This window comes from Somniosus microcephalus, chromosome 1 (assembly GCF_052327205.1).
Source record: "Somniosus microcephalus isolate GS21.2 chromosome 1, FLI_Smic_1.0, whole genome shotgun sequence".
In the NCBI taxonomy this organism is placed as follows: Eukaryota; Metazoa; Chordata; class Chondrichthyes; order Squaliformes; family Somniosidae; genus Somniosus; species Somniosus microcephalus.
In genome coordinates, this window is record NC_140987.1 from 433122872 (window position 1) to 433148535 (window position 25664).

Below are 25664 nucleotides of genomic sequence, written 5' to 3' on the forward strand. Positions count from 1 at the left end.
ACAAGACTTCTCATCATGCATCCTTTTTGAACATATTACCATAGCACTGTATTAAAACTGACAAAAATATTAATGTAAAATAGTCAATACCCTGTTAATGTGCAGTATGAGGGGATGAATATCCCAAAACTTATACCAAGATACACCTTCAATAAAGGGCTTCCATGTAGATTGCTTGTCACCTGATAAATGATGCTCTTCTCACCTCCAATCTTTCGGGTGCATCCTTTCTTGCCTCCCTATTGTATCCAGACTATGGCCATTGCTCCCTTGAATTTGCCTCTCTCCTTTCTCCTAACTTCCAAATATGGCATTCTACACCGCACCCCACCGCCCCCCCCCCCCCCACATCCTCACTGTGTTGGAATAGTAACCTGTCACACAGTCTCCTTGCTCTCATCCTTTCCCAGGACCTCACACCCATGGAACTCCTTATCTTCCTTTCCAGCTACAATCTTCAAACTTTTTCTTGCAAACCCAAGTTTGATGTCACCTGGGCTGCTCTTTGACTGGTTCTGACCCTGGTGATGTCTTGCACTATATGATTCTTTCACCATGGGCTTCCTGCATTTGTTGTTTTTTTTTAATGTTGAGGTATAAACACATCAACACAGCAAGAAAAAAAAAAGCCAATCTTGTTACCTTTTTTTCTAACTGATGCACAGACCCTACCATTCCACCTCAAAGGTTTCATTGTGGATATGGAATGAACAACTCAGAAATATATCAACCTTACCATACAGTCGCTGGGGCAAGATTTGACCGAATATTTCGATTCCAAGTGCTTGTGTAGCAGTGATTCGAAATCCTCATATTTTTCCTGAGCGTGTTGATCTTCCATCTGGTAAGCCTTGATGCATTTGCTGCAGACAGACATAGCCCCTCCATCATCACTGATCAGCATATCCAAACTGCAGTTTAACCCGTTCGGGTTGACATACTCCCGCAAAAGATCAGCAATGGTGTAAGTGTGACAGAAGGAGAGCTTAAAATGACTGAAATAAGACCACAGACAGGCGGAATCCAAACCTTTGGGAAATCGGCAGGCTGCCTCCAAACCTTCGACAGGTTCAGTCAAATTGATTAGAGAAAGATCGCATTGACCCCTCCTCTGTCTTTGAACCCCCGCGTGTGTTGTGGCCAAGTTGCGACTCCCAGCGGGGTCACTCCAGATCCTCCCCGCTGTCTCCCCGCTCCTCAATTTCGTGCCAGCGCAAGAGCAAAAATAATCAGACAAGAGGACGGCGAAAAGCAGCAGAGATGCTAAAGACATTTGCCATTTCTCTGCCCTCTGTGAATCGACGCAGGGTTTCTCGCTTGCTGTGGGTGCAGAACAGATTTTCAAGACGGCATTACACATCCAAGCACCCCTGATCATATTTTGGAGGGGGAAAAAGGTGGGGAAAAAGGGCGGCTTTCCAATTTCTCCTAGTTCCCAATGTCACTTTTGCAGCATGGCTGTGTGGAGAGTTGCAAAAGAGGGGTGCAAATTCCCCCCATCACCCGGTCAAAAATAATCCATTGCATTTTGCAGGAGATTGCATCTTCCATCTGGACAAAACAAAAAGGGAGATTTTTTTTTGGTAATAAAAATAAATAAATAAATAAAAAGCCATAGACAGCCCCTCCCCCCCTCCCCCCCCTCCCTCACTCCCTCCTACCCCCCTTTTCAGGGTTGTAGGCTACCTGATAAAAACCAGCGCGCACCCACTATTAGTGCGAGAAGCGCACGATCCTTTAGGAATAAATCGCGATCATCGGGTTTTTCCTGCTCTCCTCCGCTGGTGTCCTTGTCCGTTTCCTGGGTCTCATCCTCGTGCCTTGACCCCTGTTGCCTTTTTCTCTCTCTCTCTCTCTCTTTCCCTCCCCACCACCACCACCACCACCACCCCCCCTCAACCTTCCAACCTCAAATTGTCGCCATCTTCAACGCGATGAGTACACCTTGAGATGTTTGGGGTAGGTTCTGGCGCCTGCGCTCTGCTCCGGCTTCGGTGAAATTGACAGAGCCATTCAGAGAGACTGAAATTGCCTGAGCCATTCACTCCCAGTGATCACACACACACACACACACACACACACCAGACAGACAGGGACTCAACATCACAAGCGCCGCACATCCACACTTGCAATCTGCCATCACCTCCCCCCCCCCCCCCCCCCCCGCATTTTAAGTGAGATTCAGCTTGGCAACAGATGCAGGAGAGGAGTGTGGGGTGGTGGAGGGGGGTTGGAGAGGAGAGAGATGCGGCTAAGCTTACAGCACCGGCTATTCACATCCCAGAAAGTCACCGAGCTAGCCCCCTTCTAGTCATAAATGATATGGGGGATTTTTTATTCTTGTGCACATATGTGATAAATATGCTGGTGACACTAGCTGTGTTCAAGTGACTAGTATAAGAGGGCATCCAAAAGGACCTAGGACAATTAAAGGAATGGGCTAAAGGCCGGCAAATGGATTTTAACGCAGGTATATGCAAATGTATGGTTATATACATCTGAACATAAAATGTATACATAATGAGGGAATGCCCGTTAGCAAAGGACAAGAAGATGTTTCCTAACCATTCACTGAAAGTATTCAATGTGAAGTGATTATGAATGAGGATAATCGTGCATTGCGATTCATCTCAAGAGCATTTCACAATACCTCGAAAAAGTTATTTAACTTCTATACATTATTGGCGAATTCTCATTTGGAATGCTTCACACAGTTTTGGGTATTCTGCTTTCAAAAGGATACTGAGGTGCGTCCTTAAATGTGCTATTGCCTCCCAAATCCATGCCCATATTTCCCATAACTCCATATCTAAATCTGTCCAATGAGATTTCCGCACTTCCCTCAGCACTGAAATGGCACTAACCAAAGGCACAGCTGAAATCCTCTGTGACTGTAATCGTGGTGCATTTTCCCTCCTCATCCTCCTTGACTTCTCTGTAGTCTTTGACACGATTGAGCACACCATCATCCTCCAAAGCCTCTCGTATGTTGTCCAGTTTAATGGTACTGCCCTTGGTGCGTTCCTCTCTTGCCTATCTAATCCTAGCTAGAGCATTTCTGGAAACGTCATCTCTTCCTGCCCCACATCCTTACTTCTGGATTCCCCAAGGATCTATCCTTGTCCCCTTCCTCATCTATATGCTGCCCCCTTGGCAACATCATCCAAAGACATGGGATTACTTCTACATGCATGCTAAAGACACCCAGTCCTGCTCCTCCTAGCTCCACAAGGAAGGTGAAAAAAAGCTTACCATTTTGGGCCTCTTTTGGCAGGAGAGCCACTGAGGCGTTCCACTCAGGCTATTGAGTCAAAATTGCAGTCAGACCTCAGTGATGTCATCAGGGTCCGATATGCAACAGGCGGCATTGGGCGGGTGCCCTTGCCACCTGCTCGGTAGAGAAGGATAAAACAGGAAACAGTCAGCTTCCAGCCATTCCAGGGCAGGTAAGTTAGCTGTATCAATTTAAGTGCCCACCCGTATGGTTTCCGCTGTGCGGGTAAGATTAAAATACACCCCCAGTTTTATTGCTATCTCCTTCTTAGGCAGTCCCTCGGAACCGAGGATGATTTGCTTCCACATTAAAAATGAGCTCGCAGGTGACTGATGAGTCCAATGCGGGACCTACAGTCTCTGTCACAGGTGGGGCAGACGGTGGTTGAAGGGGCGGGTGGGTGGGGTGCTTTGGTTGACGTGCGCTCCTTGTGCTGCCTGCGCTTGGCTTCCGCTTGCTCCCAGCGAAGAGACTCGAGGTGTTCGGCGCATTCCCGGATGCTTCTCCTCCAATTATTGCTATACTTAGCATGTCATTCTCAACCATGGAAGATCCAGGTTTGTAACATGCAGCATTCAGATGTTGTGGTAGAAAACCATGATATTTCTGGCAAACCGGAGGAGATGGTTCATCAGTAGCCATCAGCATTTGTTTCAATGTGTGTCCCCACAAACCACACATTCCTGAATCTTGGCATTTTAGGGACACACCTCAGCAGAAATGAATTGATTTGTCCTTTGGAAACCCATATTCCAGAAGAAGGACATTCACATCTGGTGAAATGGGCAGCCACATGGCAGATGAAATTTAACGCAGCGAAGTTTGAAGTGATACATTTTGGTAGGAAGAATGAGGAGAGGCAATATAAACGAAATGCTACAATTTTAAAGGGGGTGCAGGTACCGAGTATGCAGACAAATTGAGAAGGCTGTTAAAACAATCATAGGGGATCCTTGGCTTTATAGAGGCAGAGTACAAAAGCAAGGAAGTTATGCTAAACCTTTATAAATCACTGCTTAGGCCCTAGCTGGAGGATTGTGTCCAATTCTGGGCACCACACATTAGGAAGGATATCCAGGCCTTAGAGAGGGTGCAGAGGAGATTTACTAGAATGGTACCAGGGATGTGGGACTTCAGTTATGTGGACAGACTAGAAAGGCTGGGCTTGTTCTCCTTAGAGCAGAAAAGTTAAGGGGAGATTTAATAGAGGTGTTCAAAATCATGAAGGGTTTTGATGGAGTAAATAAGGAGAAATTGTTTCTGGCAGGAGGGTCGGTAACCAGAGGACACACATTTAAGATAGTTGACAAAAGAGACAGAGGGGAGCCGAGGAGAATTTTTTTACACAGCGAGTTGTTATGATCTGGAATGCATTGCCTGAAAGGGTGATGGAAGCAGATTCAATAGTAACTTTCAAAGGGGTTTTGGATAAATACTTGAAGGGGGAACATTTTCAGGGCTACGGTGAAAGGGCAGGGCAGTGGGACTATTTGGATATTTCTTTCAAAGAGACTACACAGGCATATTGGGCCAAATGGTCTCCTTCTGTGCTGTATAAATCTATGATTTTAAGGTTGGATCAGTCTTTTCACCACTGCAGTCATTTGAGAGCTGTTTTGGAGAGTTTTTATTTATGCATAAATGATCTGGCAAGACATCTATCCACCATCTAGCAATACAGAGTGCTCACTTGATAGAGGTGCTTATCTCCAATTACTTCAGCGATCTGCTGAGGGAACTTCTTGGAGGGCTGCAAAGACATTCCATGTCAACCACTTTCTTATAGAGATGTGGTAGAAAGTCTCTATGCACGAACTATGACCTTGCGTGTTCTAGCTGAAAGAGGAGGGCTGTGTAATATGGCCAAATTCATCCTTCTTAATAACAAAGTACTGTAGAAAGAAGATCAGAATGCCTGGAGGTTCGATGCACAGCTTGATACAGTTGTACATAAAAGCCATCATGAGGACCAAGGTGACATTTTACGCATTATTTCTTAATCCAGAGATTTAAGCTTGCAGTGCCTTCACCGGTAGCTTATTTTAGATTTCCAGATAAAACTGAAGATGATTCTGGTGGTTGCATTCACTGAGGCACAAGGCAGGGCGTGTACCTGCGCTGTGTAAAACAACACCAACAGTTCACACATTATAACCTGTAAACAGGTAGCAAATGCACAAATTTTACCATAATGTAAATTTACAGTATCTGCTAATTGATCTAAACCCGAGTAATGGAACTTCTCGTAATTTTTATTCTCCTGAATCTCCTTATTTTTTGATCACAGTGTTCAAAATACAAAGATAAATTTTTATTGTAATTGCCACTTCCCATACGCTTGGCTGCAAACCACTGTACATCATTGATGCAGACAGTATATAGCACAGTCTATTCAGTGACCCTTAATCTTTCCCACTGTCATTTTAAACTCAGTAGTCACATTGCTCCCTTTTAGGAATAAAGAAAATGGGTTGTATTCAAACAACAAGTATTCAAACAGGTAAATTTATACACCAAAGAAATATCATTCCTAACCTTTAAAAGACATTGTGAGGGAATTCTTTGATTTAAGCAGCAGTTCAGCTGATTTCAGAGATTTATTGATTTCCCATAATATCCCAGCCCAACCCAGGTTCCTCATTAATAACCTGATTTTTCACATACCCAGGTAAAATATTTATTTAAATCCCTTTTGCAATCTAACCTTATATTATTGACACCCTTCCGTTATTCATTTTAATTATTGTTAACTAAATGTTCTACGTCTCCCAGTCTTCATCACTTTGTAACTCTTTAAAGGGACACTATCTTCTTGAAAAGGTGCTTCACAAACATTTTTTGGTGGGAGTGGGGGTGGGGGTGGGGAGGGAGGTGGGGAATGAGAGAAAAGAGTCAGAAAAGCTGTCACTTTTTTACAATAAAGGCCCAAGCAAGTAAAACAATGATGCATTTTTGTGCCGTTGTGTTGTTCTTTTATAAACAAATGAAAAAGCAGTTTGTCAAACATTATTTTCAGTGCTCGTTTAAGATTTAATCAATATTTGGTAACCATTGACCTTTATACCATGTTTTTGTTAGAAAAGATTTTGTGTTTGGGGGCCTAGGTTTAAAAGGAAGATAATAACCTTACATTCCCAGTAAGTATCCTCAGGATGGGGAGAAATGGCAAGAAAGCTGCCTTGACCAACAGGAATGGTGGAGGCAGCTCGGTGGGCCCTATTTCTATTCCTAGGTTTCTCTATAATAATAGAAAGCCTGTGCCAGGGGTTTGCTGTACATGGGCCATGTAGTGCAACCCCATCCTTCTGCTCTCTCCCCATACCCTTCACCATTCTACAAACGCCTTGGGATGTTTTACTACGGTAACGGCGCTATATAAATGCAAGCTGTTGTTGTATTACACGCAACGGTCTAATTCTCTTTTGAAAGTACTTATTGACGCTACCACATTGTAACCACCCTCTGTGTAAAGATTATTTTTTAACATCCCCTTTAATTCTTTTGAAATACTCGCAGACTCTTTTTAGGCCAATCATCACAGCCCCAGGACATTGCTGCATTGGTCCTTGGAGGCAGTAGGGCAAAAAGTTTGCCTTGGCTGGCGACACAAAATGGGCGGTATTGCATCGGCTGCCTGTTATACGTCTCGCCCGATACTCAGTTCTGTTGAAGTCAATGGAATTGAATATTGGGCGGGTCATATACAGTTAGCCAATGCGATATTGCCCATTTTGTTCATCTGACCAAGATGATTTTTTACCCCAGTACCTTCAGCTTCTTCATCAATGACCTTCTTTCCATCGTAAGGCCAAGAATGAAGCTGTTTGCTAATAACTCAACAGCGTTTACATTTTCAGCTCCTCTGATACTGAAGCAGACCAGTTTGGCCTACACCAGAACCTGGACAACATCCAGTTTTGGTCTGACGTGGCAGGTAATACTCGTGCCACATAAGTTCCGGGCAATGATCACCTCCATCAATAAAAACCTGAACCATCTCCCCTTGACTGTCTCAGCCATGGCTCAGTGGGCAGCACTCTCACCTCTGAGTCAGAAGGTTGTGGGTTCAAGTTCCACTCCAGGGACTTGAGCACAAAATCTAGGGCTGACATTCCAGTGCAGTGCTGTGGGAGTGTGGCACTGTCGGAGGTGCTGTTTTTCGGATGAGATGTTAAACCGAGTCCACCATCTGCCCTCTCAGGTGGACATAAAAGATCCCACGGCACTATTTCAAAGAAGAGCAGGGCAGTTCTCCCCAGTCTTCTGGCCAATATTTATCCCACAATCAACATCACTAAAAACAGATTAAAACAACAACAACTTGTATTTATATAGCGCCTTTAACATAGTAAAACATCCCAAGGCGCCGCACAGGAATATTATAAGACAAAAAATTTGACACTGATCCACATAAGGATAAATTAGGGCAGGTGATCAAAAGCTTGGTCAAAGAGGTAGGTTTTAAGGAGCGTCTTAAAGGAGGAAAGGGAGGTAGAGAGGCGGAGAGGTTTAGGCAGGGAATTCCAGAGCTTAGGGCCTAGACAACAGAAGGCACGGCCACCAATGGTTGAGCGATTATAATCAGGGATGCTCAAGATGGCAAAATTTGAGGAGCGCAGATATCTCGGGGAGTTGTGGGGCTGAAGGAGATTTCAGAGATAGGAAGGGGCGAGGCCATGGAGGGATTTGAAAACAAAGATGAGAATTTTGAAATCGAGGCGCTGCTTAACCGGGAGCCAATGTAGGTCAGCGAGCACAGGGGTGATGGGCGAATGGGACTTGGTGCGAGTTAGGACACGGGCAGCCGAGTTTTGGATGACCTCAAGTTTACGTAGGGTAGAATGTGGGAGGCCAGCCAGGAGTGTGTTGGAATAGTCAAGTCTAGAGGTAATAAAGGCATGGATGAGGGTTTCAGCAGCGGATGAGCTGAGGCAAGGGCGGAGGCGGGTGATGTTATGGAGGTGGAAATAGGCGGTCTTTGTTATGCTGCGTGATGTCAGAAAACTACTAGGCATTTGGTCTAAGCGTTAAACAAAGCTTTAATCAACTGCTTTACAACATGGAGGTCTAGTTGTGTCCTTCACTAGTTCCTGTTAAGAATGTCCTGTGCAAGCTGGGCCCGTGCCCGAGTATTTATACTCTCCCTGGACAGCGCCACCCGTAGGCTGCTCAGTATTATTTCATAAGTCTTTCTTTCATGAATGACTGATTCATGTCACTGCGGATATGTGGTCAGAAGCTTATTTCAGGGTCAGATATGACACCAAGGTTGCAAACAGTGTGGTTCAGCCTCAGACAGGTGTTAGGGAGAGGGATGGAGTCAGTGACTAGGGAACGAAGTTTGCGACGGGGACCGAAAACAATGGCTTTGGTCTTCCCAATATTTAATTGGAGAAAATTTTTGCTCATCCAGAACTGAATATCGGACAAGCAGTCTGACAATTTAGACACTGTGCAGGGGTTGAGAGAAGAGGTAATGAGGTAGAGCTGGGTGTCGTCAGCGTACGTGTGGAAACTGACGCTGTGTTTTTGGATGATGTCGCCAAGGGGCAACATGTAGATGAGAAATAGGAGGGGGCCAAGGATAGATTCTTGGGGGACACCAGAGGTAAGGGTGCGGGAGCGGGAAGAGAAGCCGTTGCAGGAGATTCTCTGGCTAAGATTAGATCGATAAGAATGGAACCAGGCGAGTGCAGTCCCACCCAGCTGGACGATGGTGGAGAGGCATTGGAGAAGGATGGAGTGGTCAACCGTGTCAAAGGCTGCAAACAAGTCAAGAAGGACGAGGAGGGATAGTTTACCTTTGTCACAGTCACAAAGGATGTCATTTGTGACTTTGATGATAGCTGTTTCGGTACTGTGGCAAGGACGAAAACCTGTTTGGAGGGATTCAAACATGGAATTACGGGAAAGATGGGCACGGATTTAGGAGGCGACAACACCTTCAAGGACTTTGGAGAGGAAAAGGAGGTTGGAGATGGGGTGGTAGTTTGCAAGGACAGAGGGATCAAGGGTTGTTTTTTTGAGGAGAGGGGTGATGATGGCAGATTTGAGGGAGAAGGGGACAGTACTTGAGGAGAGCGAACCATTAACAATTTCAGCTAACATGGGAGCCAGAAAAGGAAGTTGGGTGGTCAGCAGTTTGGTGGGAATAGGGTCAAGGGAGCAGGAAGTGGGTCTCATGGACAAGATGAGTGCAGAGAGGTCATGAGGGGAGATTGGAGAGAAACTGGAGAAAGATATGAGTTCAGAGCTAGGGCAGGGGGGAACCTTAGAGGAAGTTTGGCCCAGTGGGCTAGGGGAAGGAAGAGAAGCGGAAGAGGCAGCTGAATGGATGGTTTCAATCTTAGAGACATAAAAGTCCATGAGCTCCTCACACTTGTTATCGGAGGTGAGGGTGGAGGAGACAGGGGAGAGAGGTTTAAGAAGATGGTTAGCAGTAGCGAATAGGAGCCGGGGTTTATCTTAGCTTTCCAGAATGATTCTGGAATAGTGAGCAATTTTGGCAGACGAGAGCAGGGCCCGATAATGCTTTATGTGGTCCAGCCAGATCTGGCGGTGGATGGCTAAACCAGTTGTCTGCCATATCCGTTCAAGTCTGTGTCCCTAATGCATAATTTGCAACAAACATATATTCCTCTAAGGCATACAGTAAAAACCCAAAAGGAAAAGTGATCCAACCATGGCTAACAAAAGAAATTAAAGCTAGTATTAAGTCAAAGGAGGAAGCTTATAAAGTTGCCAGAAAAAGCGGTCAGACTGAGGATTGGGATCTTTTTAGAAATCAGCAAAGGGGGACCAAGAAATTGATAAAGAAAGGAAAATGGAAAATGAGCACAATCTAGCGAAAAATATAAAAAGGGATTGTAAAAGCTTCTATAGGTATGTGAAAAGGAAAAGACTGGCGAAGGGAAATGTAGGTTCTTTACAGTCAGAGATAGGAGAATTTATAATGGGGAATGAGGAAATGGCAGAGAAATTAAATAAATACTTTGTTTCTGTCTTCACGGAGGAAGACACAAAAAACCTTCCAGAAATACGAGAAAACCAAGGGTGTGGAGAGAATGAGTAACTTAAAGAAATTATTATTAGTAAAAAAACAGTACTAGTAAAATTAATGGGACTAAAAGTCGATAAATCCCAAGGACCGGATGACTTATATCCTAGGGTTTTGAAAGAGGTGGCCATTGGGATAGTAGACGCATTGGTTGTCATCTTCCAAAATTCTATAGATTCTGGAATGGTTCCTGCAGATTGGAGACTAGCAAATGTAATCCCGCTATTTAAGAAAGGAGGGAGAGAGAAAACGGGGAACTACAGACCTGTTAGCCTCACATCAATAGTTGGGAAAATGCTGGAATCTATTATAAAGGATGCAATAACTGGGCACTTAGAAACTAATAGTAAGATTGGGCAGAGTCAACATGGATTTATGAAAGGGAAATCATAGAAACATAGAAACATAGAAGATAGGAGCAGGAGTAGGCCATTCGGCCCCTCGAGCCTGCTCCGCCATTCAATGCGATCATGGCTGAGCATCCAAATTCAGTACCCAGTCCCTGCTTTCTCCCCATACCCCTTGATCCCTTTAGCCTTAAGAAATATATCCAACTCCTTCTTGAATATGTTTAATGAATTGGCCTCTACTACCTTCTGTGGTAGAGAATTCCACAGGTTCACCACTCTCTGGGTGAAGAAATTCCTCCTCATTTCTGTCCTAAATGGCCTACCCCTTATCCTTAGACTGTGACCCCTGGTTCTGGACTCCCCGACCATCGGGAACATCCTTCCTGCATCTAGTCTGTCGAGTCCTGTCAAAATTTTATAAGTTTCATGAGATCCCCTCTCATCCTTCTAAACTCCAGCGAGTATAAGCCCAATCGTCCCAATCTCTCCTCATACGTCATTCCTGCCATCCCAGGTATCAGCCTGGTGAATCTTCGCTGAACTTCTTCCATGGCAAGAACATCCTTCCTCAGATAAGGCGACCAAAACTGCACACAATACTCAAGATGTGGTCTCACCAAGGCCCTGTACAACTGCAGCAAGACATCCTTGTTCCTGTACTCAAACCCTCTCGCTACTAAGGCCAACATACCATTTGCCTTCTTAACTGCCTGCTGCACCTGCATGCTTACCTTCAGTGACTGGTGCACAAGGACACCCAGGTCTCGTTGCACTTCCCCTTCTCCCAATCTATTGCCATTCAGATAATAATCTGCCTTCCTGTTTTTGCCACCAAAGTGGATAACCTCACATTTATCCACGTTATATTGCATCTGCCATGCTTTTGCCCAATCACCCAACCTGTCCAAATCATCCTGGAGTTTCTCGGCATCCTCCTCACAGCACACACGCCCACCCAGCTTTGTGTCGTCTGCAAATTTGGAGATAATACATCTAGTTCCCTTGTCTAGGTCATTAATATATATTGTGAATAGCTGGGGTCCAAGGACCGATCCCTGCGGTACCCCACTAGTCACTGCCTGCCACTCGGAAAAAGACCCGTTTATTCCAACTCTTTGCTTTCTGTCTGCCAACCAGTTCTTTATCCGAGTCAATACCTTGCCCCCAATCCCATGTGCCTTAACTAATCCTGGTTGACAAACCTATTGGAGTTCTTTGAGGATGTAACTACTGGAGTAGACAAAGGGAAACCGGTAGATGTGGTGTATTTGGATTTTCAGAAGGCATTCGATAAGGTCCCACATAAGAGGTTGGTGAACAAAATTAGGGCACATGGAATTGGGGGTAATATACTAGCATGGATTGAGAATTGGTTAACAGACAGAAAACAAAGAGTAGGGGTAAACGGGTCTTTTTCAGGATGGCAGGCTATGACTAGTGGGGTACCGCAAGGATCGGTGCTTGGGCCCCAGCTATTCACAATCTATATCATTGATTTGGATGAGGGGACTAAATGTAACATTTCCAAATTTGCTGATGATACAAAGCTAGGTGGCAGTGTCAGTTGTGAAAAGGATGTGAAGAGGATTCAGGGGGATCTCAACATGCTCAGTGAGTGGGCGAGAACATGGCAGATGGAATATAATGTGGATAAATGTGAAGTTATCCACTTTGGTAGAAAAAACAGAAAGGCAGAGTATTTCCTAAATGGTGAAAGATTGGGGAATGCAGATGCTCAAAGGGACCTGGGTGTCCTTGTACATGAATCACTGAAAGTGAATGTGCAGGTGCAGCGTGCCATTAGGAAGGCAAATGGTATGTTGGCCTTCATTACAAGACGATTTGAGTACAGGAGTAAAGAAGTCTTAATCCAATTATATAGGGCCTTGGTGAGACCACACCTTGAGTACTGTGTACAATGTTGGTCTCCTTACCTAAGGAAGGATATACTTGCCCTAGAGGGAGTGCAACGAAGGTTCACAAGATTAATTCCTGGGATAGCGGAACTGTCGTATGAGAAGAGATTGAGTAAACTAGGCCTGTATTCTCTTTAATTCAGAAGAATGAGAGGGGATCTCATTGAAGCATACAAAATTATTACAGGGCTTGATAGGGTGGATGCTGGGAGAATGTTTCCCTTGGCTGGGGAGTCTAGAACCAGGGGCCACAGCCTCAGGATAAAGGGTAGGCCATTCAGGACTGAGATGAGAAAAAATTTCTTCACACAGAGGGTGGTTAATCTTTGGAATTCACTACCCCAGAGGGCTGTGGAGGCTCAGTCATTGGGTATATTCAAAACAGAAGTCGATAGGTTTCTGACTAGTAAGGTCATCAAGGGATATGGCAATAGGGCCGGTGAATGGAGTTGAGGCAGAAGATCAGCCAACATCTCATTGAATGGCGGAGCAGGCTTGAAGGGCCGAATGGCCTACTCCTGCTCCTATTTCTTATGTTCTTATGTTCAGGGAGTGAAGATGAGCGCCGTACCAGGTGGAATGGCCAGGGTGAGAGAGGGTAATTGTTTTAGTAGGGACTAGAGCATTAAAGGTGGTGGTGAGGGTGTGGTTGAGCAGATCGGTAGCTGCAGAAATGTCATGGTGAATGGAGAGCCAAAGGCTGGACAGTTGGGATTTCATAAGTGCAGTTGTAAGAGAGTTGGGAGAGAGTTTTTTCCAGGGGCGGACAAAGACGGAGGTACGGTTGGGTGGGGGTGGGTGGGTGGAAGGGGGATGTGGGTGGAGAGTGATACGAGGAAATGGTCAGAAATGGTCAGAGATTATCTGGTCATTACCATGTTGCTGTTTGTGGGAGCTTGCTGTATGCAAATTGGCTGCTGTGTTTCCTACATTACAACAGTGACTACACTTCAAAAGTACTTCATTGGCTGTAAAGCGCTTTGGGCTATCCTGATGTCGCGAAAGGTGCTATATAAATGCAAGTCTTTCTTTCAATGGCAATCACTGAGTCCACCACTATCAATATTCTGGGGTCATCATTGAGTAGAATCTTAACTAGACCAGTCATATCAACACCCCCATTGCTACAAGTCCTTGGTATTCTGCGATGAGTGGCTTACCTCCCAATCCATGAAAGCCTCTCCACCATCTACAAGTCTCAGGTCAGGAGTCTGATGGAACATTCATCATGGCCTGGATGAATGCAATTGCAACAACACAAGAAGCTGGACACCATCCAGGACAAGGCAGACTGCTTGATCAGGGACCCTGCTCGTTGGGCTCAATATTCACTCCCTTCATCACTGCTCCGCTCACTGGGTCAGTATGCATGATCTATAGGATGCTTTGCAGAAACTCACCAAGCTTACTTCAAAAGCACCTCAAAGCTGCATGACACTTATCACCGAGAAGGACTTATCACCGAGAAGGACAAGTGCAGCAATGTGTTGGGAATACTATCACATCCAACTTACCCTCCAAGTCACACGCCTTTCTGTCTTGGGTGTATATCATCATTCCTTCATCAGAATTCTGGTATTTCCTGTCGAATGCAATCATCGGAGTACCATCACGATAAGAACACAAGAACACAAAAAATAGGAGCTGGAGGAGGCCACCCAGCACCTCGAGTCTGCTCCGCCACCCAACAAGTTCATGGCTGATCTTCTACCTCAACTCCACCCTCCCGCACCATCCCCATATCCCTCCATTCCCCTAGTTCCCAAAAACCTCTGACTTGAATATACTCAACGATTGAGCATCCGCAGCTCTCTGGGGTAGTGAATTCCAAAGATTCACAACCCTTTGAGTGAAGAAATTTCTCCTCATCTCAGTCCCAAATGGCTGACCCCCCATACTGAGACAGTGACCCTGTGCTCCAGACTCCCCAGCCAGGGGAAACATTTTCTCAGCATTAACCCTGTCAAGCCCCCCAAGAACTTCACATGTTTCAATGAGATCACTTCTCATTCTTCCAAACTCCAGGGAATAAAGGCCTAGTCTACTCAATCTCTCCCCATAGGACAATCCCCTCATCCTAGGAACCAGTCTAGGGAACCTTTGTTGCACTCCCTCCAAGGCAAGCACGTCCTTCCCTAGGCAAGGAGACCAGAACTGTACATAGCACATAATATACAAATATTATTCAATGGGGAAAAGCATTTCATCCGCGATGTCACACAGTCTGAAATTCTATTAAAATAATGTATCTGTACACTTAGTAATGTCTGCTCGCTGTATCCGAAAGATCCAAGTCAGGGGCAAATGACATTTTGTGTAGAATTTTCCCTGTAGTTACCTCATGAACTATCATCCAGTGACATCATGAATGGAGTCGGGGCACTGCTCACAGCCCTCTGTCTCCATTCATGATGTCATTGCAGAGGGGTATTATAAAGGTCATTGACTTGAAATGTTAACTCTCTCTCCACAGATGCTGCCTTACCTGCTGAGTATTTCCAGCATTTTCTGTTTCTATTTCAGATTTCCAGCATCCGCAGTATTTTGTCTTTGGAATTTGGAATAAGGATAGTAACGGTTCAACCTCCTTAGGATAGCAAGGATGGGGAAAAAATGAGGCATTGCCAGCAAGCCCCACATCCTGAGAACAATCAGAGAACAAAAACTGCAGGTTTATTAAAGGCTGGTACAAGTTCAGCATTAGCTCTTTGCTTTATGTTGTAGGGACGGCAGTGGTCGTCCTGCTTATCCACTTGTAGTTCAGAGGAAGAGCCACGGAAAAATGCTGGATGAGTGGGAGAACCCCTGTGAAAATTCCCCCAAGCTCCTCTAGATAGATACAAAAACAATTTGATACACGTGCCCTTTCCTGAGAGACTGAGAGGATAAATCTCTCTCTCTCTCTCTCTCTCTCAGCTGTAAGGATTTCAAATGTAATACTTTTGGGAATTTTTGTCAGTTCCTACGGGCTCTAGTGCATGACACAAAACTGCCTATAATTCAGCACTTAAATGACAACCTGATTCAGAGAAGTTACAAGACTGCTTGGTGTGAGAAATGGAAACATTACACTGACACAGTGGGAGATGATCCTGAGAGGTTGAATTAAGGAATATTGTTAAAGCAGAGATGAGGGAGCTTTATCTGTGTTATACTGACTTAGGATGGTTTGATGCGGGGTGAAAAAAATAGCAAAAATTTCCATTCCTCACACTAACATCTTACACTTTGATGAGTAGAAGAATTTATTAAAAAAAAGTGTTTTGACAGTTCCAGTGGTGAGATTATCATTATTAAATTTGTCATTCTATGGTAATCGCACTAAATGTAAGGGTGGTAGAATTGTAATATGGTACAGTCCTTTCTTATAATATAGACTCTCCGCAGTGAAGGGATTATGTACAGTGAGATTTTTCTTGTCTGAAAATAATGTTAATGTTATATAAGCTTAGGTGACAAAGGGTCATAAGTATTGGCAGCATTTCATTAATTTATTTTTGTTCTCCCATTTTCATCTTACTTTGTTTTCTCCTTTATTTGGGGAGAGGAGAAGTTTACTCACATCGCACTCCAATGTTTGGCTGAGAGGTCGAAATAAATAAACTATCTTCTCCCAGAACTCTGTCGATGCCAATCTTCATGAAACCCCAAAGAGATGCGGAGGCATAGCTTGGGAAGAATGTCTATGGGGATGCACCTGGCATCAACTCAACACATGGCTTCTCTCATGGCACAGATGAGATTGGGAAACATAGAAGCATAGAAACATAGAAGATAGGAGCAGGAGTAGGCCATTCGGCCCCTCGAGCCTGCTCCACCATTCAATGAGATCATGGCTGATCATCCAAATTCAGTACCCGGTCCCTGCCTTCTCCCCATATCCCTTGATCCCTTTAGCCTTAAGAAATATATCCAACTCTTTCTTGAATATACTTAATGAACTGGCCTCCACCGCCCTCTGTGGCAGAGAATTCCACAGGTTCACCACTCTCTGGGTGAAGAAATTCCTCCTCATCTCAGTCCTAAATGGCTTACCCCTTATCCTTAGACTGTGACCCCTGGTTCTGGACTCCCCCACCATTGGGAACATCCTTCCTGCATCTAATCTGTCTAGTCCTGTTAGAATTTTATAAGTTTCAATGAGATCCCCTCTCATTCTTCTAAACTCTAGCGAATATAATCCTAATCGACCCAATGTCTCTTCATACGTCATTCCTGCCATCCCAGGTATCAGTCTGGTGAATCTTCGCTGCACTCCCTCCATGGCAAGAACATCCTTCCTCAGATAAGGCGACCAAAACTGCACACAGTACTCAAGGTGTGGTCTCACCAAGGCCCTGTACAGCTGCAGCAAGACATCCTTGCTCGTGTACTCGAATCCTCTCGCTATGAAGGCCAGCATACCATTTGCCTTCTTAACCGCCTGCTGCACCTGCATGTTTACCTTCAGCGACTGGTGCACAAAGACACCCAGGTCTTGTTGCACTTCCCCTTTTCCCAATCTTTGCCTTTCAGATAATAATCTGCCTTCCTGTTTTTGCCACCAAAGTGGATAACCTCGCATTTATCCACATTATACTGCATCTGCCATGCATCTGCCCAATCACCCAACCTGTCCAAATCATACTGGAGTTTCTCTGCATCTTCCTCACAGCACACACGCCCACCCAGCTTTGTGTCGTCTGCAAACGTGGAGATATTACATCTAGTTCCCTCGCCTAGATCATTAATGTCATGAATCTTACCATTCATGTAGAAATGACTCATGAGATAACACTGGGCCACCAGCTGGTGGCGCCGTCCAAGGAAAGTATAAATACTCGGGCGTGGGCCCAGCTTGCTCAGGACGTTTTTGTAACCAGGAACTAGTGATGTAACTAGAACTCATGGTTGTGAAACAGTTGATTAAAGCCTTGTTTTATACTCAGACCAAGTGATTAGTAGTTTTCTTACGTCAATTAATATATATTGTGAATAGCTGGGGTCCTAGCACCGATCCCTGCGGTACCCCACTAGTCACTGCCTGCCACTCGGAAAAAGACCCGTTTATTCCAACTCTTTGCTTCCTGTCTGCCAACCAGTTTTCTATCCAAGTCAGTACCTTACCCCCAATCCCATGTGCTTTAACTTTGCACGCTAGTCTCTTATGCGGGACCTTATCGAAAGCCTTCTGAAAGTCCAAATACACCACATCCACTGGTTCTCCCTTATCTATTCTACCAGTTACATCCTCAAAAAATTCCAGTAGATTAGTCAAGCATGATTTACCTTTTGTAAATCCATGTTGACTTTGTCCGATCCGGTCACTGTTTTCCAAGTGTCATTAACCTTCTGTAATGTATTTAAAAGAGAAGGAAAGTTTTTGTGTTTGGGAGGTCAAGAAGGAAATATGTTTTGTCTGAAGAACTCCATTTGCTATTGAAAAAATATCCTGGTTTTAAAACTATTTTTTGATTTATATAAAAAAAGACACCATAACATTTTACTTGTGTGGAGTTTGATGATACAGGATCCACTTGACCTCTGGACTGATCCAGTGAAATCACTCACAGGAGAACCTTCACACATCCCCGAGTAGTTCTATTGGTTGCAATGGAGCCATGACTTTGGAATGGCTAATTTTGGAGTCACAATCTGCACTGGGTGTAAAATGGAACCAATCCAAAAGGTACTGGGCTCCTCCTCATTAGTGATGGCTTTTGGGCACCGCAAGACGACATTGCACGATTGAAGTTGTATAAAAACTGCTTGGAGAGAAAATCTATTCCTATGTTATTTTCACGGCACAGTTAAATCACTGCTTTGCACCTATTGACAAGGATACTCGCTGTTATAGTTAAAGCATAATAATATTGGAACAAACCAATAATAGTGCTTGCGTAATCCAACTTGAATATCACACGGAGTCCCTCTACGAGCTCCCTTATGAGAACCATTATAACCTCTTCAAAATATGGAATGGGTTTCTGTTTTACCGTACCACCACCTGATCTGAGTCACTCTCATCTATCGAACACCATCCACTTCTGCAAGGAGATCAATATTGAATGAGTGGATATTTACGTGACATATGATTTTTTTTATTCACTCATGGGATGTGGGCATCGCTGGCAAGGCCAGCATTTATTGCCCATCCCTAATTGCCCTTGAGAAGGTGGTGGTGAGCCGCCTGCTTGAACTGCTGCAGTATTATTGTTTTTCATCGCGGTTTGATACAACTGAGTGGCTTGCTCGGCCATTTCAGAGGGCAGTTAAGAGTCAACCACATTGCTGTGGGTCTGGAGTCACATATAGGCCAGACCAGGTAAGGACAGCAAATTTCCTTCCCGAAAGGACATTAGTGAACCAGATGGGTTCTGTACGACAATCCGGTAGTTTCATGGTCACCATTACTGATACTAGCTTTTTTAAAATTCCAGATTTGTTTATGATTTAATTAACTGTGAGCACATTTATTGTGTCAATGTGCTTCTCTCTACATTTCTTCATCTCTTTCGTGACTTAGCAGCTGTAATGTATGTACCTTTAAGGGGAGAACTGCTTTTTGCAGCTCATGTATACTGTAGTACCGGCAGTGACCACATCTGTATATAAACCCTGAGTAGTGATCTGTACAGTTAGTTCTAGAGTAACCCTCATTCAGTAAACACCTGTTGAATCGTTCCTTGCAGTCTGTTGTCTGATTATTGAAGGACACAACATTAAGATACACGGATCAAACAGCAGCACATGAATTACTCAAGCAAACGTGTCTCACACCTGCCGTGTGCTTTGATGCCCATATACGGCAACTTCAGGTTATTCACATTTATCCTTATTGCTCATTTTTACACATTTTTTTCAGTTCAGGCAATTTACTCTGGATAACCTTTGTCCCTCATTCGATTGTCCCACACATTTGTTGTATCTTATGCTTGTTGGTCCTCTCCATTGAAAAAAAATGTTACATGACTTATTTTTATGAAGCAAACTCACTCAATTCCAACACAAACCGCACACTCACATTGGGATTGACTCACTGTATGCCATTTATATTGGTTAAGTGGTTGTTCATCTAGTTATCCTGTGCCCCAGCACCATTATGCATTCTGACCGGCTCTTCAGTTGAACATTAGTTGCAATGAGTTCTTTGATGAATAAAAAAAACCTGATTTAATTGATTCCCTGAGTGCTCAAAGCAATGCTAGCCCTTTAGGATTTGAAGATCCAAATTCATCCCTGCGATTCTTCCCAGACCCCTCCCCAGCACATCAGTTTGCTTTTGAAGGTATGGTGGGAAAAATTACAGCCAACATTGCAAATGTACCCTTGCTAATGAATTATATATAGTTAACGTAAGCTTTTTAAAAACGTAATCATGTATCCCAGCAGTAAATTAATCTTTTTGATAAAAGTCTTGCATTAAGTAAATATCTTTAGTGAAAGGTCAGTAATCATCTTCAGATCATTTTCTTATTTGACACCCACCCACTATGAAAAACATTTATAGTATCAATGTGCTTCTCTCTACATTTCTTCTTCTCTTCCGTGTAGAGCAGCACATGAATTGCATAGAATTACATTGAATATACAGCATAGAAACAGGTCATTCAGCCCAACTAGTCTATGCTAGTGTTTATACTCCACATGAGTCTCCTCCCATTCCATCTACCTCATCTCAGCCTTTCAGCATATCTTCCTATTCCCTTTTCTCTCATGCACTCATCTAGTTTCCTTTAGAAAGCATCTAAGTTATTTGCTTCAACCACTTCCTGTGGTAGCAAGTTCCACATTCCCTGAGTAAAGAAATTTCTCCTTATTTCCCTATTGGATTTATTAGTAACTATCTTGTATACATGGCCCCGAGTTTTGGATTCTCCCATAAGGGGAAACATTCTCTCCACACCTGCCCTAGAAACATAGAAAAATAGGAGCGGGAATAGGCCATTTGGCCCTTTGAGCCTGCTCCGCCATTCAATATGATCATGGCTGATCCTCTATCTCAATACCATATTCCCGCTCTCTCCCCATACCCCTTGATGCCTTTTGTGTCGAGAAATCTATCTATCTCCTTCTTAAATATATTCAGTGACTTGGCCTCCACAGCCTTCTGTGGTAGAGAATTCCACAGTTTCACCACCCTCAGTGAAGAAATTTCTCCTCATCTCAGTCCTAAATGTCCTACCCCGTATCCTGAGACTGTGACCCCTTGTTCTAGACCCCCCCCAGCCAGGGGAAACATCCTCCCTGCATCCAGTCTGTCTAGCCCTGTCAGAATTTTATACAGTTCAATGAGATTCCCTCTCATTCTTCTAAACTCTAGTGAATACAGGCCTAGTCGACCCAATCATAATTTTAATGACCTCTATCAGGTCCCCTCTAAGTCTTTGCTTTTCCAAAGAAAAAAGCCCCAACCTGTTCAATCTTTCACGATAGCTGTAATCTCTCTGTTCTGGTACCATCCTTGTAAATCTTTTTTGCACTTTCTCCAGTGCTTCAATGTCCTTTTTATAGTGTGGAGACCAGAACTGTGCACAGTATTCAAAGTGCGGCCTGACCAGGGTCCTATACAAGTTTAACATTACTTCACGACTTTTGAATTCTATACCCTTAGAAATAAATCCCAGGGCTTTGTTAGAATTTTTAATTGCTTTGCTGACTTGTGATGCTGCTTTTAATGATTTATTTACCTGTATCCCTAGATCCCTTTGCTCTTCTACCCCATTCAGTTTCTTATTTTCTAAGGTGTAGGTGATGTTTCTATTTTTCCTACCAAAGTGCATCACCTCACATTTATCTATGTTCAAGTTCATTTGCCACTTAAGTCCCCAGTCTTCAAGTTTTCTAATGTCTTCTTGTATTCTTCCTCATTGTTAGCTATACCCCCTCAGTTTGGTATCATCTGCAAATTTTGATATTGAGTTACTTATTCCATAGTCCAGATCATTAATGTAAATTATGAATAACAGTGGTCCCAGCACTGATCTTTGTGGAACACCGCTTTCTACCTACCTCCAGTCTGAATAACTATGCTTTACCCCTCCTCTCTGCTTTCTATTTTTTTAACCAATTTGCTATCCATTCAGTTATTTGTCCCCTGACTCCACATGTTTTAACTTTGTCATGGTACCTTCTCAAAGGCCTTTTGAAAATCCAAGTATATGACATCTACTACATTACCCTTATCTACTCTATTCGTTACCTCTTCAAGGAATTCTATCAGGTTAGTTAAGCATGTTAAGTTACTTAGCCTTTCAGAATCCATGCTGACTATTTTTTATTATATTTTCTGTCTTTAGATGCTCTTCTATCACTTCTTTAATTATAGATTCCATTATATTTCCTATCACTGACAATAAGCTTACTGGTCTATAGTTCTCAGGTTTTATTCTATTTCCCTTTTTGTATATGGGAACAACATTAACTTTCCGCCAGTCCTCTGGCACTATTCCCTCTATAATGGAACTTTTATATTTATAAACTACTGCCTCAGCTATATCCTCCCTAGTTTCCTTGAGTATGCAAGGTGCATACCATCCAGACCTGGGGTTTTATCCTCCTTTATTTTTGCTAGTTTGCCAATTATTTTCTCCCTTTCTATTCCAGCTGTATTAATATTCTTTTGAAGCTCATTCTCTAGTGAAGTGCCTATTTCGTTATCTTCTTTATTAAAATAATTTAATGGGAATCAGGAAGAAAACTCTCCACTGGCTGGAGTCATACCTAGCACAAAGGAAGATGTTTGTGGTTGTTGGAGGTCAATCATCTCAGCCTCAGGACATCGCTGCAGGAGTTCCTCAAGACAGTGTCCTAGGCCCAAACATCTTCAGCTGCTTCATCAATGACCTTCCCTTTATCATAAGGTCAGAAGTGGGGATGTTCACTGATCATTGTTCAGTTCCATTCACAACTCCTCAGATAATGAAGCAATCCATGCCCGCATGCAACAAGACCTGGATGACATTCAGGCTTGGGCTGATAAGTGGCAAGAAACATTCGCACCACACAAGTGCTAGGCAATGACTATCTCCAACAAGAGAGCGTCTAACCACCGCCCCTTGACATTCAACAGCATTATCATAGCCGAATCCCCCACCATCAACATCCTGAGGGTCACCATTGACTAGAAACTTAACTGGACCAGCCACATAAATACAGTGGCTACAAGAGCAGGTCAGAGGCTGGGTATTCTGAGGCAAATGTCTCACCTCCTGACTCCCCCAAACCTTTCCACCATCTACAAGGCACAAGTCAGGAGTGTAATGGAATACTCTCCACTTGCCTGGACAAGTGCAGCTCCAACAACACTCAAGAAGCTCAACACCATCCAGGACAAAGCAGCCCGCTTGATTGGCACCCCATCCACCATCTTAAACATTCACTACCACCACCATCGGCGCACCATGGCCGCAGTGTGTACCATCTACAAGATGCACTGCAGCAACTCGCCAAGGCTTTTTCGCTAGCACCTCCCGTGACCTCTACCACCTAGAAGGACAAGGGCAGCAGGTGCATGGGAACACCACCACCTCCAAGTTCCCCTCCAAATCACACACCATCCTGGCCTGGAAGTATATCGCCGATCCTTCATCGTCGCTGGGCCAAAATCCTAGAATTCCCTCCCTAACAGCACTGTGGGAGTACCTTCACCACATGGACTGCAGAGGTTCAAGAAGGCGGCTCACCACCACCTTCTCGAGGGCAATTAGGGATGGGCAATAAATGCTGGCCTTGCCAGTGACGCCCACATCCCACGAATGAATTTTAAAAAAGTGAGGTGAAGTAGTTATTCAATGGTTCTGCTATTTCTCTATCATTACCTTTGAGTTTATCTTGCTCATCCATTAGTGGCCCTATCCCTACTTTAATTTTCCTTTTGTGATTTATGTGACCATAGAACACTTTACTACTTCTTTTTATAGTCCTTGATAATTTGATTTCATAATTTCTCTTTGCCTTCCTGATGGATTTTTTTAACTTCTCTAAGTTCAATGTATTCCCTTTTGTCCTCCTCTCCTTTAGTATCTAAATACTTCTTATCTGTCTTTTACTTTAGATACAATTTTTCCTTTAATTCTTTATTCATCCACGGTGCCCCCTAATTTTCTGGCACAGACACGATGGGCCGAATGGCCTCCTCCTGTACTGTAAACTTCTATAATTCTATGATAATTAGCTTGCTTGTTTTTGGCTTTTAGTGGAATACATTTCTCTTGAACTCTATTGATTACCCTTTTAAAGATTTCCCACTGTTATTCTGTCTCTTTTTTTTCCAAGGTTTTCTCCTAGTTTACCTTCTTTAGTTCCACCCTCATTTCCTCATAATTTGTGCTTTTCCAATCTATTACCTTAGACTTTGTCCTACTTATGTCACTCTCGATCCTAATCTTCAACCATACGATGTGATCATTACTACTAAGATTCACTCCTACTCCTCCTACCTGTTACATGAAGCCACTCATTACTTCCACTATTTTACATCCATTGGATTGAGCTCTGGGTCATTCCCATAACAAAGTTCTTTTTTACGTGGCCAGGTTGTTAGCCTGAGTCACAACTCCCTACGCGGAGAACTGGCCAGGTGCAATGGGGTGGGGCACGGTGGGTGGTGGGGGAGGGTTGCCGCTCCACTCCCATCGGATGCGAGTTCCCTGTGGATGTCAACCCAGTATTCAAAGGCCAGAGCAATGATCTCCTGCCCGTCATGGCTAAGATGAGCAGCAATTGGACTGGTCCAATTGGACATGAGTAACATGTTGGATATCAACCTAGTTTTGTCTCCACTTGCCGGGGCTGTCTGGAGTTGGGCTCGAACCCACAACCTTCCGACTCAAGGCTCACTGAACTCTAATTTTATCCGTATTAAATTCTGTACACCATTCTTTAGTCCATCCACTTAATTTGTCCAGCTCCCTTTGGGTTCCTTCAGTCTCTCCTATACGGGCCCCATATGCCACAAATTGGTGATATTAGCAAATGTTCTATTAGTAAAAGTATCCTTTATAAGTGTGTTATAATGTATGAATAGGACAAAAGGCCTTCAGTTCTTTCTGGCTCACCATTCCCCAATTTGGAAACTTGATTACTGTAGGGGATTGCTAAGAATAAAAGATTAAATAATTAGAAGATTTGATAAAAATTAAAGGTAGACAAAAACTCAATTGGACTGATTTTCAGTACCTCTGATGGTGGGAACGAGGGGCAAAAATGGCAGTGCCTCACTTACTGCCTCGCTCCCATTCCCAGTGTGGCCACTGCCATTTTTGTCAGGGCCTTCACATGGGCAGCCCAAGCCTGCCTAAGGCAGGAGCCTACTTACAATATGTTAATTGGGGTCCTATGCTGTACATAGGACCCAATGCAATTTTGAGGCACCAATTGGGTGGAGCATTCATGCTCTTCTCGGCCCCACAGAGTCCCTCCGGCCCACTGCTGCCTCATCTGTGCCCCTCTCGCGGTCGTCCCCATAGCTCGCTGAACAAATGCTAATGAGGCCAGCTCTGAAAATGCCTCGTGCCGAGGACACTGGATGGGTTCCAACCAGGGTTCAAATCGACCCCCATGTGTCGGACCTGTGCCCTGTCGCTATCATAAACACATACCGGCGGTCCACTTCCTCTTCTGGGAAAGGGACCTCATTCTGGAGTCGTGATTGGTTCAGCTCAACCATGCACTGTGCAGCATCTGTAGATTCCAGGCATGGACTGGGAGCTCTTACACTGCACAGAAGTGACGCACACACCTCCTGCTCATCAGTAGCTGGCCCGCTCAGCCATTCGTGAAGAACTGTCCCTTTCATTGATTACACATCATACAGCTCCATTCAACCCGGCACACTCATTCATTGAGAGCCCCGACATCGACAACTTACGGCGATTAGACATCACTGATCCACGCAACTTCTCTCAACCTTTCACTAAGCAGTTTTTTCTTCTGTTTGCCCCTGTAATGCATACTCAGCACTATTTTCTAGCATGGAAATATGAAAAAAAACATAATGGGACCGATCTTCAGGATAGTGGGTTTATCGCTCTATTAGTGATGGATGTTATGCAGCCATCACCAACATGCTCACATCCATTCAGCAC

At 44.0% G+C, this 25664-nt stretch overlaps 1 pseudogene; it reads left to right on the forward strand.

The window, feature by feature from the left end:
* The first annotated feature begins 991 nt into the window (after positions 1-991).
* The window catches only part of LOC147125294 (uncharacterized), a 120530-nt pseudogene continuing 95857 nt past the window's right edge, over positions 992-25664 (forward strand).